Genomic DNA, 12,222 nt, shown 5'->3' on the forward strand with positions numbered 1-12,222 from the left:
CGGCTCTGTCTGCTCGCACCCCCCTCACTCACGGCTGGCTATTGTGGATGGTGATGTTCCTGTTACAACCGAGGGATCTCCATAGAAACCCAACAAGGTCTAATTAGACACAAGTAAGTGCTTCCCAAATGCATTTTAATTACAGCTCTGCTGAAATGAACGTCAAACTGAGGTTTCAATTGCTGCGTGTGTGAACCGAATTGGCGCCTTCTCCTTTTCCAGCCATCAGTATGCCTTTTGTGCGATTTTGTGTTAGGACCCAGCAGGATGGGGTGTCAGAGCCTCAGAGTCCCCAGGAAGTGTCCCCGTCCCAGCCCAGAGGGGAAGCAGCACTGGGGCCCAGGGGCAGTAGTGGGGACCCTGGGATGCAGAGGGAAGAACCTGGGATTCTGGGGGGCAGGGCTGGGGGAGGGATTGAGGGAGTGCCTAGCATTGCTGCTGGCAACAGGGGGGTGTCCGCGCATGAGGAGGGGCTGGGAAGAGTCAGCTGGTCCTTGCAGAAGGGGGCCCCTGGGAGGGGCCCACCCAGACAGGCCAGGTGCCAAGTAGCATGGGGAGTCCTTGCAGCGTGGGTCTTGGGGGCGAGGCCTGGGCCACATTGCTGGGTGGGTTTTCATTCAGCAGGGAGGAGCTGAGGGCGTCTCCTGAGGGGATTTCCTTCCTCCCTTACAAGAGACCTGGGGCCAGGGCATGACTGGCCACCCGAATTCGCACCCAGGGTCCCTTCAGCGCGGGCTGGGCCGGCGGCCGAGAGCCGGGCTCAATCTGTCCGTCACACCTGCCTCTCAGACGCGCATCATGGGATTCTGATCCCCGCCAGAAGCTCAGAATGTGACAAATGAGCAGAAAGAAGATCCTGGGGTGTTGAAGGCAGAATTTATTGTGGAGAAATTGCTCTGCAACTATTGTAGGCTTTAGAAATAGACTTTTCAGTACATAAATCCCGCGGCTCCGGCCTCACAGATAAGCCCGGCCCATCCGTCTGGAAGAATTCACAGATGACAAATGGAGGGTGGTGGCTGGTGCGCATTTGTGCCTTAGGTGGGAGCTCAAGACAGGCCGAGAGCCCACAGACCCACCTACGGTCTCAAGCCAGCTGGGTCTTCCGCTTGCTGCCCAGCAGCACCTGAGCCCATCCAGCACTGTGCTGCTTCTAAGGAAATGGACATCTGAGGTCAGCCTAGGCCTCACCAGGGAGGGGGCAGAGCCCAGGGAGGAGGAAGGATGCAAAGCAGGAGGAAGAGGCCGGATGCGGTGGCTCACGCCTGTAATCCCAGCACTGTGGGAGGCCGAGGTAGGTGGGTCACCTGAGGTCAGGAGTTCAAGAGCAGCCTGGCCAACACGGAGAAACCCTGTCTCTACTATGTCTCTACTAAAAATAGGAAAATTCGCCAGGCGTGGTGGTGGATGCCTGTAATCCCAGCTACTCTGGAGGCTGAGGCAGGAGAATTGCTTGAACCCGGAGGCAGAGCAGAGGTTGCGGTGAGCCAAGATCCTGCCACTGCACTCCAGCCTGGGCCACAGGAGCAAGACTCCATCTCAAAAATCAAACAAACAAAACAAAACAAACACAAAAACCCAAGGTGGGAGGAAGGGCTGGCTGGCCGGGGTGGCCCTGGAGCCTGAGCCGGAGCCGCGCTGCTCTTGCAGGTGACTAGTTCTGTGATCGTGGGTGGGATATTTTGCTTCTCTTTGCCCCAGTTTCTTCATTTGTAAAGGGGCTGCATCTCTCTCTATTCGAGTTCAACCTTAGGTCGTGTTCTCCTGGAAGTGCACCTGGGACCAGGATTCAAGGGCAAGCAGTTAATTTGGAGGGCGATTTGGGGTCACTGGCAGATAGAGGGGTGCAGGATGTGGAAGGGGTCAGCGATGACAGGGGCTTAGCCAGCAGGTCCCTGGGCAGGCAACAGCGCAGCCCTTTGGGGGCCTCTGGGAGAGACTGAGAAACACACCGGAGTCGTCCCACCTGAGGGAGGGAGTGAGTGACATGCATCCTTTAGCCCTGCCCTCAAGGGCTGAGGGCTGCCCCTGGAGGGAGAGTGCCTGAGGCAGGGCAAGGTCATCATCGCACATGGGAAACGCAGGGCTGAGAGATTAGCATCGGCACCACCTGTGTCAGTCATTGAAGCTGCTCCACACCACGGCGGCTGGAGATCTCAGGTCCATGCACCCTGGGGTACCTGAGGGCAGGCCTGGCGCACACAGCCTCTGGCACAGCGGGCGCTCCCCCAACCAGCCAGACCCAGCTGGGACAGATCTAGGCCCTCAGGTTTCCAGGCCTCACCTGTGGCCAGACGTTTAGCTCAGGCTCAGGGTGGCCCTGGGACTGGGCTGAGAAGGGAATCGTGAGAGGTAGGGCTGGAGGCCCAGAGAGGACCCAGGGGTGGGGACGGCGCGGCTGTGTGCATGCAGCTGTGTGTTGTGAGAAGTAGGGTTGGAGACCAAGAGAGGACCCAGGGGTGGGGACGGCGCAGCTGCGTGTTCAGGGCAGCAAGGTGGCTGCGGGGACGCGGCCCCATCCGCAGGCGGCCAAGGGGATGCTTCTCATGAGGCTCCAAGGTGGGCAAAAGGCATGAGGCTGGAACCCCTCCCAGGGAACCCCCTCCAGAGGCCCAGGCAGGTGAGGAGATGGCACCCCATGCCGGCACCCGGGCTCCCAGGGCCACCCCGCCCCGCCCGCCTGGCTCCGCTCTGGGCCAGCTCAGGTTGGGCACAGAACGGGAGGCCCCGGTGTTCTGACCTGAGAGATTCGACTCTGTTTTTATGAATATTGTCATCAGCATCACGCTGCCAAGGGTAGGCAGAGTCCCCAGATGGCCCCGCGGTCTCCATCATGAACTCCTGAAGGGATGCTCTGCTCTGTGGGACAAGGACATTTGCAGATGTGGTAAAGGGAGATGGTCTGGGCGGCCTGACCTCCTCACACCAGCCTGTTGAAGCCAGTGTTTTCTCTGGCTGGTGGGAGAGCAGAAGTCAGAGATTTGAAGCAGAAGGATTCCAGGTACCATTGCTGGCTGCAGTTGTGTGTGTAGGGGGATGTGACAAGCAGTCCCCAGCTGCTGAGCCCCTAATAGCCAGTGAGAAAGCAGGACCTCCCCGATCCCCCCCGCAGCTCAAGAAACGGAACTCTGCCAATCACCTGGAGGATCCTGGATCAAGTGGAGCCCCATGGAGCCTCCAGTGAGAACTCACTGCAGCTGACACCCGATTCTGGGCTACGCAGAGAACCCGTCCGCGCAGGAAGTCCGGCCTGCAGGCGGGGAGCTCGTCCGTGTCCTGGTTTAAGACGCTAAGTGTATGGCTTAAGACGCTAAGTCTATGGCAGTTGTCACACAGCACAGGAAATGAATACGTGCCCCTGATGTGGTGTTTTTCTGGAAAACACGCCTTGCATTTGGAGTCCTGTGGCTGCTGCAACCAGTGATCGCAAATGATGAGCAGAGGCATCCTCTCAACGCCCCAGGGTCCAGAGGTCTGAAATCCGTGTCCCTGGGCCACAGCCAAGGTGCCTGCAGGCCTTGTCCCCTCTGGGTGCTGCTGCGGGGATCCTTCCCTGCCTCTCCCAGCCCGTGGTGGCCCCAGGCGTCCTTGGCTTGTGGCCCCATCCCTCCATCTCTGCCTCTGTCTTCTCACGGCCTCCTCGTCTATGTGCATGAAACCTCCCTCTGCCTCCTTTGCATAAGATACACACAGTTGCATTTAGGGTTCACCAGGATCACCCAGGCTAATCCAGGATAACCGCCCCATCCCAGGATCCTTAACATTTGCAAACCCTCTTTACCAAATAAGGTCACACTCACAGGTCCTAAGGATGAGATCTGGTACCTTGGGATTACCATTCAGCCTCAAAAATGATGGAATTCCTGCTGGGTGCAGTGGCTCATGCCTGTCATCCCATCACCTTGGGAGGCTGATGCGGGTGGACCACCTAAGGTTAGAAGTTCAAGAACAGCCTGGCCAACATGGTGAAATCCCGTCTCTACTAAAAACACAAAAATTAGCTGGGCATGATAGCGGGTACCTGTAGTCCCAGCTACTAGGGAGGCTGAGGCAGGAGAATCACTTGAACCTGAGAGGCAGAGGTTGCAGTGAGCTGAGATTGTGCCACTGCACTCCTGCCTGGGCAACAAAGTGAGACTCCATTTCAAAAAAAAAAAAAAAAAAGAAAAGAAAAAATGGAATTCCTTCAATGATTTTCTTTGCAGAATAGTTAAATCTCTTCTAGTTTTCTTTTTAAACATTCACTTCTTGCCACAGCCTTCCTCAAGTATGATTTTCCCAGCATGCTCTGCGGTGAGCGATTGGTGGACATGCCTGCCTATTCTGCAGGATCTGGGCTTTCGCCTGTGAACCTGAACTGCTCAAGAAGACACCCGTCAGGTTGTGTTCAGGAGCAGCTTTTTCCAGGAAAGTTTCGATTGCGGTCAGTTTTATTTTGTGTTAATTATTTCCACCATAAGAGTCACTGTGATTGGGATGAAGGCTGGGCGTGTGGTTCTTGGTTCTGGCACAGAGACATAGATGCTGTCTGGGTCAGCTGGGTGAGTAGAGGGGTGAGTGTGTAGAGGAGGTCTGTGTGTAGGGAAGTGAGTGTGTAGGGAGGTGAGTGTGTAGGGAGGTTAGAGTGTAGAGAGGTCAGCATATAGGGAGGTAATCATGTAGGGAAGTCAGTGTGTAGGGAGGTTAGTGTGTAGGGAGGTCAATGTGTAGGGAGCTCAGGGCGTAGGGAGCTCAGTTTCTAGGGGAAGTGAGTGTGTAGGGTATGTGAGTGTGTAGGGATGTCCGTGTGTAGGGAGGTCAGTGTGTACGGGAGGTGAGTGTGTAGGGAGGTTAGTGTGTAGGGAGGTGTGTAGGGAGGTGTGTAGGAAGGTGTGTGTGTAGGGAGGTGAGTGTGTAGGGAGGTGAGTGTGTAGGGAGGTGAGTGTGTGGGGAGGTGGGTGTGTAGGGAGGTGTGTGTGTAGGGAGGTCAGTGTGTGGGGAGGTGGGTGTGTAGGGAGGTGTGTGTGTAGGGAGGTGAGTGTGTAGGGAGGTGTGTGTGTAGGGAGGTCAGTGTGTGGGGAGGTGGGTGTGTAGGGAGGTGTGTGTGTAGGGAGGTGAGTGTGTAGGGAGGTGAGTGTGTGGGAGGTGAGTGTGTAGGGAGGTGAGTGTGTAGGGAGGTGAGTGTGTAGGGAGGTGAGTGCTTTGGGAGTTGAGTGTGTGGGGAGTTGAGTGTGTAGGGAGGTGAGTGTGTAGGGAGGTGTGTGGGGAGGTGAGTGTGTAGGGAGATGAGTGTGTAGGGAGGTGAGTGCTTTGGGAGTTGAGTGTTTTGGGAGTTGAGTGTGTAGGGAGGTGAGTGTGTAGGGAGGTGTGTGGGGAGGTGAGTGTGCAGGGAGGTAAGTGTGTAGGGAGGTGTGTGGGGAGGTGAGTGTGTAGGGAGGTGAGTGCTTTGGGAGTTGAGTGTTTTGGGAGTTGAGTGTGTAGGGAGGTGTGTAGGGAGGTGTGTGGGGAGGTGAGTGTGCAGGGAGGTAAGTGTGTAGGGAGGTGTGTGGGGAGGTGAGTGTGTAGGGAGATGAGTGTGTAGGGAGGTGAGTGTGTAGGGAGGTGTGTGTGTAGGGAGGTGAGTGTTTTGGGAGTTGAGTGTGTGGGGAGGTGAGTGTGTAGGGAGGTGAGTGTGTAGGGAGGTGTGTGGGGAGGTGAGTGTGTAGGGAGATGAGTGTGTAGGGAGGTGAGTGTGTAGGGAGGTGAGTGTTTTGGGAGTTGAGTGTGTGGGGAGGTGAGTGTGTAGGGAGGTGAGTGTGTAGGGGAGGTCAGTGTATAGGGAGGTCAGTGTGTAGGGAGGTGAGTGTGTAGGGAGGTCAGTGTGTAGGGAAGTGAGTGTGTAGGGGGTGAGTGTGTGGGGAGACGAATGTGTACGGAGGTGAGTGTGTAGGAAGGTGAGTGTGTAGGGAGGTGAGTGTGTAGGGAGGTGAGTGTGTAGGGAGGTGAGTGCGTGGGGAGGTGAGTGCGTGGGGAGGTGAGTGTGTGGGGAGGTCCGTGTGTAGGGAGGTGAGTGTGTAGGGAGGTGTGTAGGGAGTGAGTGTGTGGGGAGACGAATGTGTAGGGAGGTGAGTGTGTAGGGAGGTGAGTGTAGAGGGGTGAGTGCGTAGGGAGATGAATCCGTGGGGAGGTGAGTGCGTGGGGAGGTGAGTGCATGGGGAGGTGAGTGCGTGGGGAGGTGAGTGTGTAGGGAGGTGAGTGTTTTGGGAGTTGAGTGTGTGGGGAGGTGAGTGTGTAGGGGAGGTCAGTGTATAGGGAGGTGAGTGTGTAGGGAGGTGAGTGTGTAGGGAGGTCAGTGTGTAGGGAAGTGAGTGTGTAGGGGGTGAGTGTGTGGGGAGACGAATGTGTACGGAGGTGAGTGTGTAGGAAGGTGAGTGTGTAGGGAGGTGAGTGTGTAGGGAGGTGAGTGCGTAGGGAGGTGAGTGCGTGGGGAGGTGAGTGCGTGGGGAGGTGAGTGTGTGGGGAGGTCCGTGTGTAGGGAGGTGAGTGTGTAGGGAGGTGTGTAGGGAGTGAGTGTGTGGGGAGACGAATGTGTAGGGAGGTGAGTGTGTAGGGAGGTGAGTGTGTAGAGGGGTGAGTGCGTAGGGAGATGAATGCGTGGGGAGGTGAGTGCGTGGGGAGGTGAGTGCGTGGGGAGGTGAGTGCGTGGGGAGGTGAGTGTGTAGGGGGGTGAGTGTGTGGGGAGGTGAGTGTGTGGGGAGGTGAGTGTGTGGGGAGGTGTGTGTGTAGGGAGGTGAGTGTGTAGGGAGGTGAGTGTGTAGGGAGGTGTGTGTGTGGGGAGGTATTTTGGGAGGTGAGTGTGTAGGGAGGTGAGTGTGTAGGGAGGTGTGTGGGGAGGTGAGTGTGTAGGGAGGTAAGTGTGTAGGGAGGTTAGTGTGTAGGGAGGTGTGTGGGGAGGTGAGTGTGTAGGGAGGTGAGTGTGTAGGGAGGTCAACATGTATGGAGGTGTGTGTGTAGGGAGGTGAGTGTGTAGGGGGGTGAGTGTGTAGGGGGGTGAGTGTGTAGGGAGGTGAGTGTGTAGGGGGTGAGTGTGTAGGGAGATGAGTGTGTAGGGGGTGAGTGTGTAGGGGGTGAGTGTGTAGGGAGGTGAGTGTGTAGGGGGTGAGTGTGTAGGGAGGTGAGTGTGTAGGGGGTGAGTGTGTAGGGGGTGAGTGTGTAGGGAGGTGAGTGTGTAGGGGAGGTGAGTGTGTAGGGAGGTGTGTGTGTAGGGAGGTGAGTGTGTGGGGAGGTGAGTGTGTGGGGAGGTGAGTGTGTGGGGAGGTGTGTGTGTGGGGAGGTGAGTGTGTGGGGAGGTGAGTGTGTAGGGAGGTGTGTGTGTAGGGAGGTGTGTGTGTAGGGAGGTGAGTGTGTGGGGAGGTGAGTGTGTGGGGAGGTGAGTGTGTGGGGAGGTGAGTGTGTAGGGAGGTGAGTGTGTAGGGGAGGTCAGCGTGTAGGGAAGTGAGTGTACAGGGGGTCAGTGTGTGGGGAGACGAATGTGTAGGGAGGTGAGTGTGTAGGGAGGTGAGTGTGTAGGGAGGTGAGTGTGTGGGAAGGTTAACGTGGAGCGGAAGTTAGTGGGGATTGCTGTGTTTTATACCCCTCACACCTCATGCCTGCCTGCTGTCTGCCTCTTAACACCTTCGAATGAAGCGGAAGGAATGGCTGGCAAGGCCTGCAGGACACTGACCCTACCAGCCACATGCTCCGGTGCACAGTGGATGGCGGGTATGGCAGATGGTGGGCGGTCCTCTTGGTAGCCCCTGCTCTCCTACCTTCTCATGTGACTCCAGCTCCTCCCCAGCAAGTCCCCCAACCCCTCGGACTGTAGGTATAATAGGAAAGGGCCATGCTGGGCTGAGGATCTTCTGGGTCTGTAATGACTTGGGAGAGACACTGACATCAGCTGGTGGCCCCAGGTCCACAGGCCAGGAGGGGTGAGAGGGGGGCATGGTCCTTCACAGATGCTGCAGGCCGTCACACAGGCACTGGAGCCTCAGGTCGGGGTGGACACAAAGGGCTTCCGTGGACTCAAACCGCTGCCCCTTGGGGTGCCTGGGGCTCGGAGTCCCGCCGTGAGCACGCACACTATGCCCCAGTGAATTTCTGATTGCAAAAGACATCGGGCATCGGGGGGGCACTCAGCTCCCATCTGCAGCCGCCCCTTTTGTCAGGGGCCATCAGGGAGGGGTTGGGCATTCCTTCCCCCAGGACTTGGAAGAAAGACGGAGCTTTAGTCTTTTCAGCCACAAAATCCCCCTCCTCAACAGATGTGGAGGAGAGGAAAATGCTAGTAGCCCTGGGGCATTGGCAGGGGTGGAGAGGACACGGGGGAGCGGGCCTTTCCCAGGTCACCTCACCCTGGCTGGAGGCAGCTTCTCGCTTTAGAGCCTCCCTCGTGTGGGGCAGTCGTGGCCGAGGAGTCAATTCCCCCAGCTGCCCTCTCCCCGCTTAACTACTCTCTGGCTCTGGAGGACCCCGGGAGGTGCGGGATGCCCACTGGGGACAACTGTACATGGAAGGTGACAGATTCCACCCCAAGGCCTCTCCCAGTCTAGGCTGCCCCCATCACAACAGCGGCCCCAGCAGGGCAGTGTCTGCATCCTGGCCTCTTCCTAAGCCTTTTACAAACATCAACTCTTTTGAGCCTCAGAAACATGTTCAGAAATAGATACTAATATTATCCCCATTTTATATTAGAGAAACAGGCACGGGAGACTGGATAGCTCAGTATCTTGACTAAATATCTGAAGCTTCTGGAAGCTGGGATTTGAGCAAAGACTTGAGGCTGCAGAGCTGCTCCCTGCCTGGCATGCGCGGCACCTGCGCGGTGAGGTGGCCCTGGTCCAGGTGGCACTGCAGCAGTGTGGTGAGGTGGCCCTGGTCCGGGTGGCACAGCAGCAGTGTGGTGAGGTGGCCCTGGTCCAGTTGTACAGTAGTGGTGTGGTGAGGTGGCCCTGGTCTGGGTGGCACTGCGCTCGCACAGTGAGGCGGCTGTAGTCCAGGTGGTTGCAGGCTGCCCGCCCCAAGGTGGACGAGGGAACGTGACAGGAGCTGCCCAGGGCTCCCAGTGCCCCCAGGCTGTGTATACAGTGACCTCGCTGGTCCGGGGCATCATCAAGGCCGGGGTTGCATATTACCTCCGACCTCGCTGGTCTGAGGCGTCATCCAGGCTGGAGTTGAATATTATTTGCATATTATTTGCATATTATTATCTCCGTCGGTTTCTTGGGGAAGCCAAGTCTGCTGCTGGTCTGGTGCCTGCACCTCATGACAGCTTGGGTCTGGAACCGAGGCCTTTGGCTCCAAGTTCTCTGTGATCTGCCAGGATGTGGGTGGCACTGAGCGGTCCCTGGGGAGGGAGTCAGGAGTCAGGAGCAGAAGCCAGACCAGGTACAGATGAGGCAGAGACAGTCCTCTCTGTGGGGCTGGAATGAGCAGCTGGCAGAGGTGTCTGTTGGCCTGAACTCTCATCCTCCAGACTGGGTGAAGGAGTGGAGAGTGCTCTCGGGGCCCACTGAGGACAGCCTGAACACCCAGCCCTGGGCCCCATGAAGTGAAGTGGCGGCTGGTATGGTCCCATGTCGGGGGCTCTTCCCAAGCAAGGAGTGGTCGTGAAGGGGCCCCCTGGGTCCTGGGGGCTGTGGATGGACAGACCAGAGCCCACATGGTGGCAGCGGCGATGATTTTGCTCAGCCGTTCCTCCTCACCTTGGGCTGTCTTGGGGCATTAGCCTCGTAAACAAGCAGTTCTCGCCCCCTCAGGGCTCAGGGCCCTTCCCTGTCCTTCCTGATTTCCACTCAGCCCCGGGGAGGCCTGTCTGGGCCAGCGGCAGGTCCCCTGGAGCCCGTGCCTTGGAGGGCAGTGCAGAGGCCTGGCCTGCACCTGTGGGGAGGGGGTGCAGGGAACCGCGCCTTCGGCTGAGGGTCGGAGGCCCAGCGTTGTCCTGTTGGCTGGGGGAGCCGGGGCACGTCCTGGCTCCTCCCTGGGCCTCAGTTTTCACATTTTGTTCGATGCAGGGCTGGGTGGTGAAGTCCTGGCTGAGGGAATGTGACAGGTGCCTACCCGGGCCCCTCGTCTCCCAGGACTTGGGGGACTGAGGAGCAAGCATACTCCGTGTAGACACGTGAGGCCAGGAGACACCCGCAAGGTCAGGTCTGGAAAATGGAGGTTTCTGGATGACCAAGCAGCTGCTTCTTAAAAACTCTACTTTTGAAAGGGACTGCTTTGCATCAGAATCTCTCCAGAGTGAAGGGTGGACCCGCTGGTTTCTGAAGCCGCTGCAGACGTGGGTTTGCAGATTGGCCTAATCTCAGCCCTGCTGGTGAGTTGGGGCTAACAGGGCCTCGTACAGGCTGCAAGGCTAATTTAGGATCCAATGACACGAGACGTGTAGGGTGCCCAGTGCCACCTGTGAGGCATTGCTGTTGGGAGACCAGAATGTTCTGGAGCTATTACCCCCACCAGGCAGGGAGGACACCTCCTGGAAGCCTCTGACCTGCCTCATGGGTCCAGCCTGATCTTTCACAGCTGGAAGCAGGGGCTGGCTGTGCCTTTTCACTGAAAAGGGAGGCATTTTTGTTCTTTCTTGAAAATATAAGCATTACTGTTCTTTAAAGTAGATGTAAAATTCAGGTCTTCGAGATTTTTTACAGAGGGATTTTCATAATAAACATGTGACCACCAATTCTTAAACATTTACTATGCAAACTCTTTTAAAGTTAAAAAAAAAAAAAAAGAAAATATTTCTGTTAAAAAAAAAAAAAGTACCAAAAACCTGTCAGCAGCAAAGCTGGAATTCGGGCCCAGGTGTGCGGGACACTGCCTCTCTGTCTGTTCCGGTCCCTCCATGAGTCCCTGCTGAGCTGGCACCAAGAGTCTCTTCCCAGTCCCCCAACCCCCCAGGCCCCCAGCCCCTCACTGTCCTCTGGCCTCTCATTATCTCAGTTCTGCACATGGAAAATCAATAAATAATTTGCATAGTGTTCTCCCCTCCTGCCTTTTATCAATATTTAATGACAGGCTGCGGGATGCTTTTGGTGTGCATCCTTCTGGGGACCCTCCTAATGGGATAGCGACAGAGGTCTCTGCAGGTGCCCAGGCTCACAGATCGCCTCCTGGATGAGGCCCGGGTGGCCGCGATTGGCTGGGCGGGCGGCAGGCTTGGAGTCGGGGGAACGCAGGCTTGGAGTCGGGGGAACGCGGTGATGAATTTTAACAACCTGGGAAGACTCTGGCACCGGCTGCTGTGCAATTAGCGGCCTGCGGATGTCAGGGTGGGTTCCAGATGGGAGGTGCGGGGGGAGCTCCTCTTTGCCAGCTTGGCTGGGAGGGTGCACATGGTGTAGGCTGGAGTCAAACGGGGGGGGGCTCCTCCCAGCCGTGTGTCCTCTCTTACAGACTCAGAGGGAGGTGGTATTTAATTTGGCTCAGCAGCTGCCCAGAAACCCTGACCCCTTCAGGGCTGCGCATCCTATGTGAAGCGGGGCCCACCCGGCCCCCTCCCCCAATAATGTAGAAGCTGATCACCCCCTTTTGGAGTTCAAGCCTCTCTGAGAGAAGCTGACCCTGATCCGCATCCATTAGGTGGTGGCTTCCGGCTGAAGTCCACTTTGGCTGGTAACAGGGTCAGTAAATAAGGCGGCTCGGTGACAGTTCCGGAGGCACAGATGAATACATAACGTCAGCTTCCCGCCTGTCCCCATAACCAGGAGGGGTGGCAAGGCTAGCCGTGTGTGGGGGGCTCACTCAATGCTGCTGTGAGTCTCTGGGTCTGGATTCCACGTCCATAAATATTTCGCCCCCACCCCCCAGGAGGCCCAGCCTGCTGCGGTGGCTGCTTCCCCGAGACGTGAGCACGAGTGTGTGTGGGGCCAGCATGGCCAGGAAGGAGGCGGCTGCTGAGCTGATGACAGCTGGTGCCTCTTATATACGGAGGCTCTGGGCTTGGGGATTATTCCGACTGTGGATTTATTGCCCTTCCGGAAGGCAGCCCAATGGGCCTGTGGGCTTGGCCTCAAGGAATGTTTGGCTTTGGGGTGAGAGGGCTTGGAGGGGGATGGGCTTGCTCCTTTGGGGGCCAGGCTCATTCCCTCGGAAGCAGGACAGCCCCGAGGCCTCCCCAGGGTCCTCCTCTGGGACAAGCTCCCTTTGTCTTTGAGGACATGGGAAGACCCCGAGAGGGAGCTGTCCCGGGCTGCCCGACAAAAGCCCATTTTACACTCATCAGCT

The sequence above is a fragment of the Pongo abelii genome, chromosome 15, assembly GCF_028885655.2.
Source record: "Pongo abelii isolate AG06213 chromosome 15, NHGRI_mPonAbe1-v2.0_pri, whole genome shotgun sequence".
NCBI classification, from domain to species: domain Eukaryota; kingdom Metazoa; phylum Chordata; class Mammalia; order Primates; family Hominidae; genus Pongo; species Pongo abelii.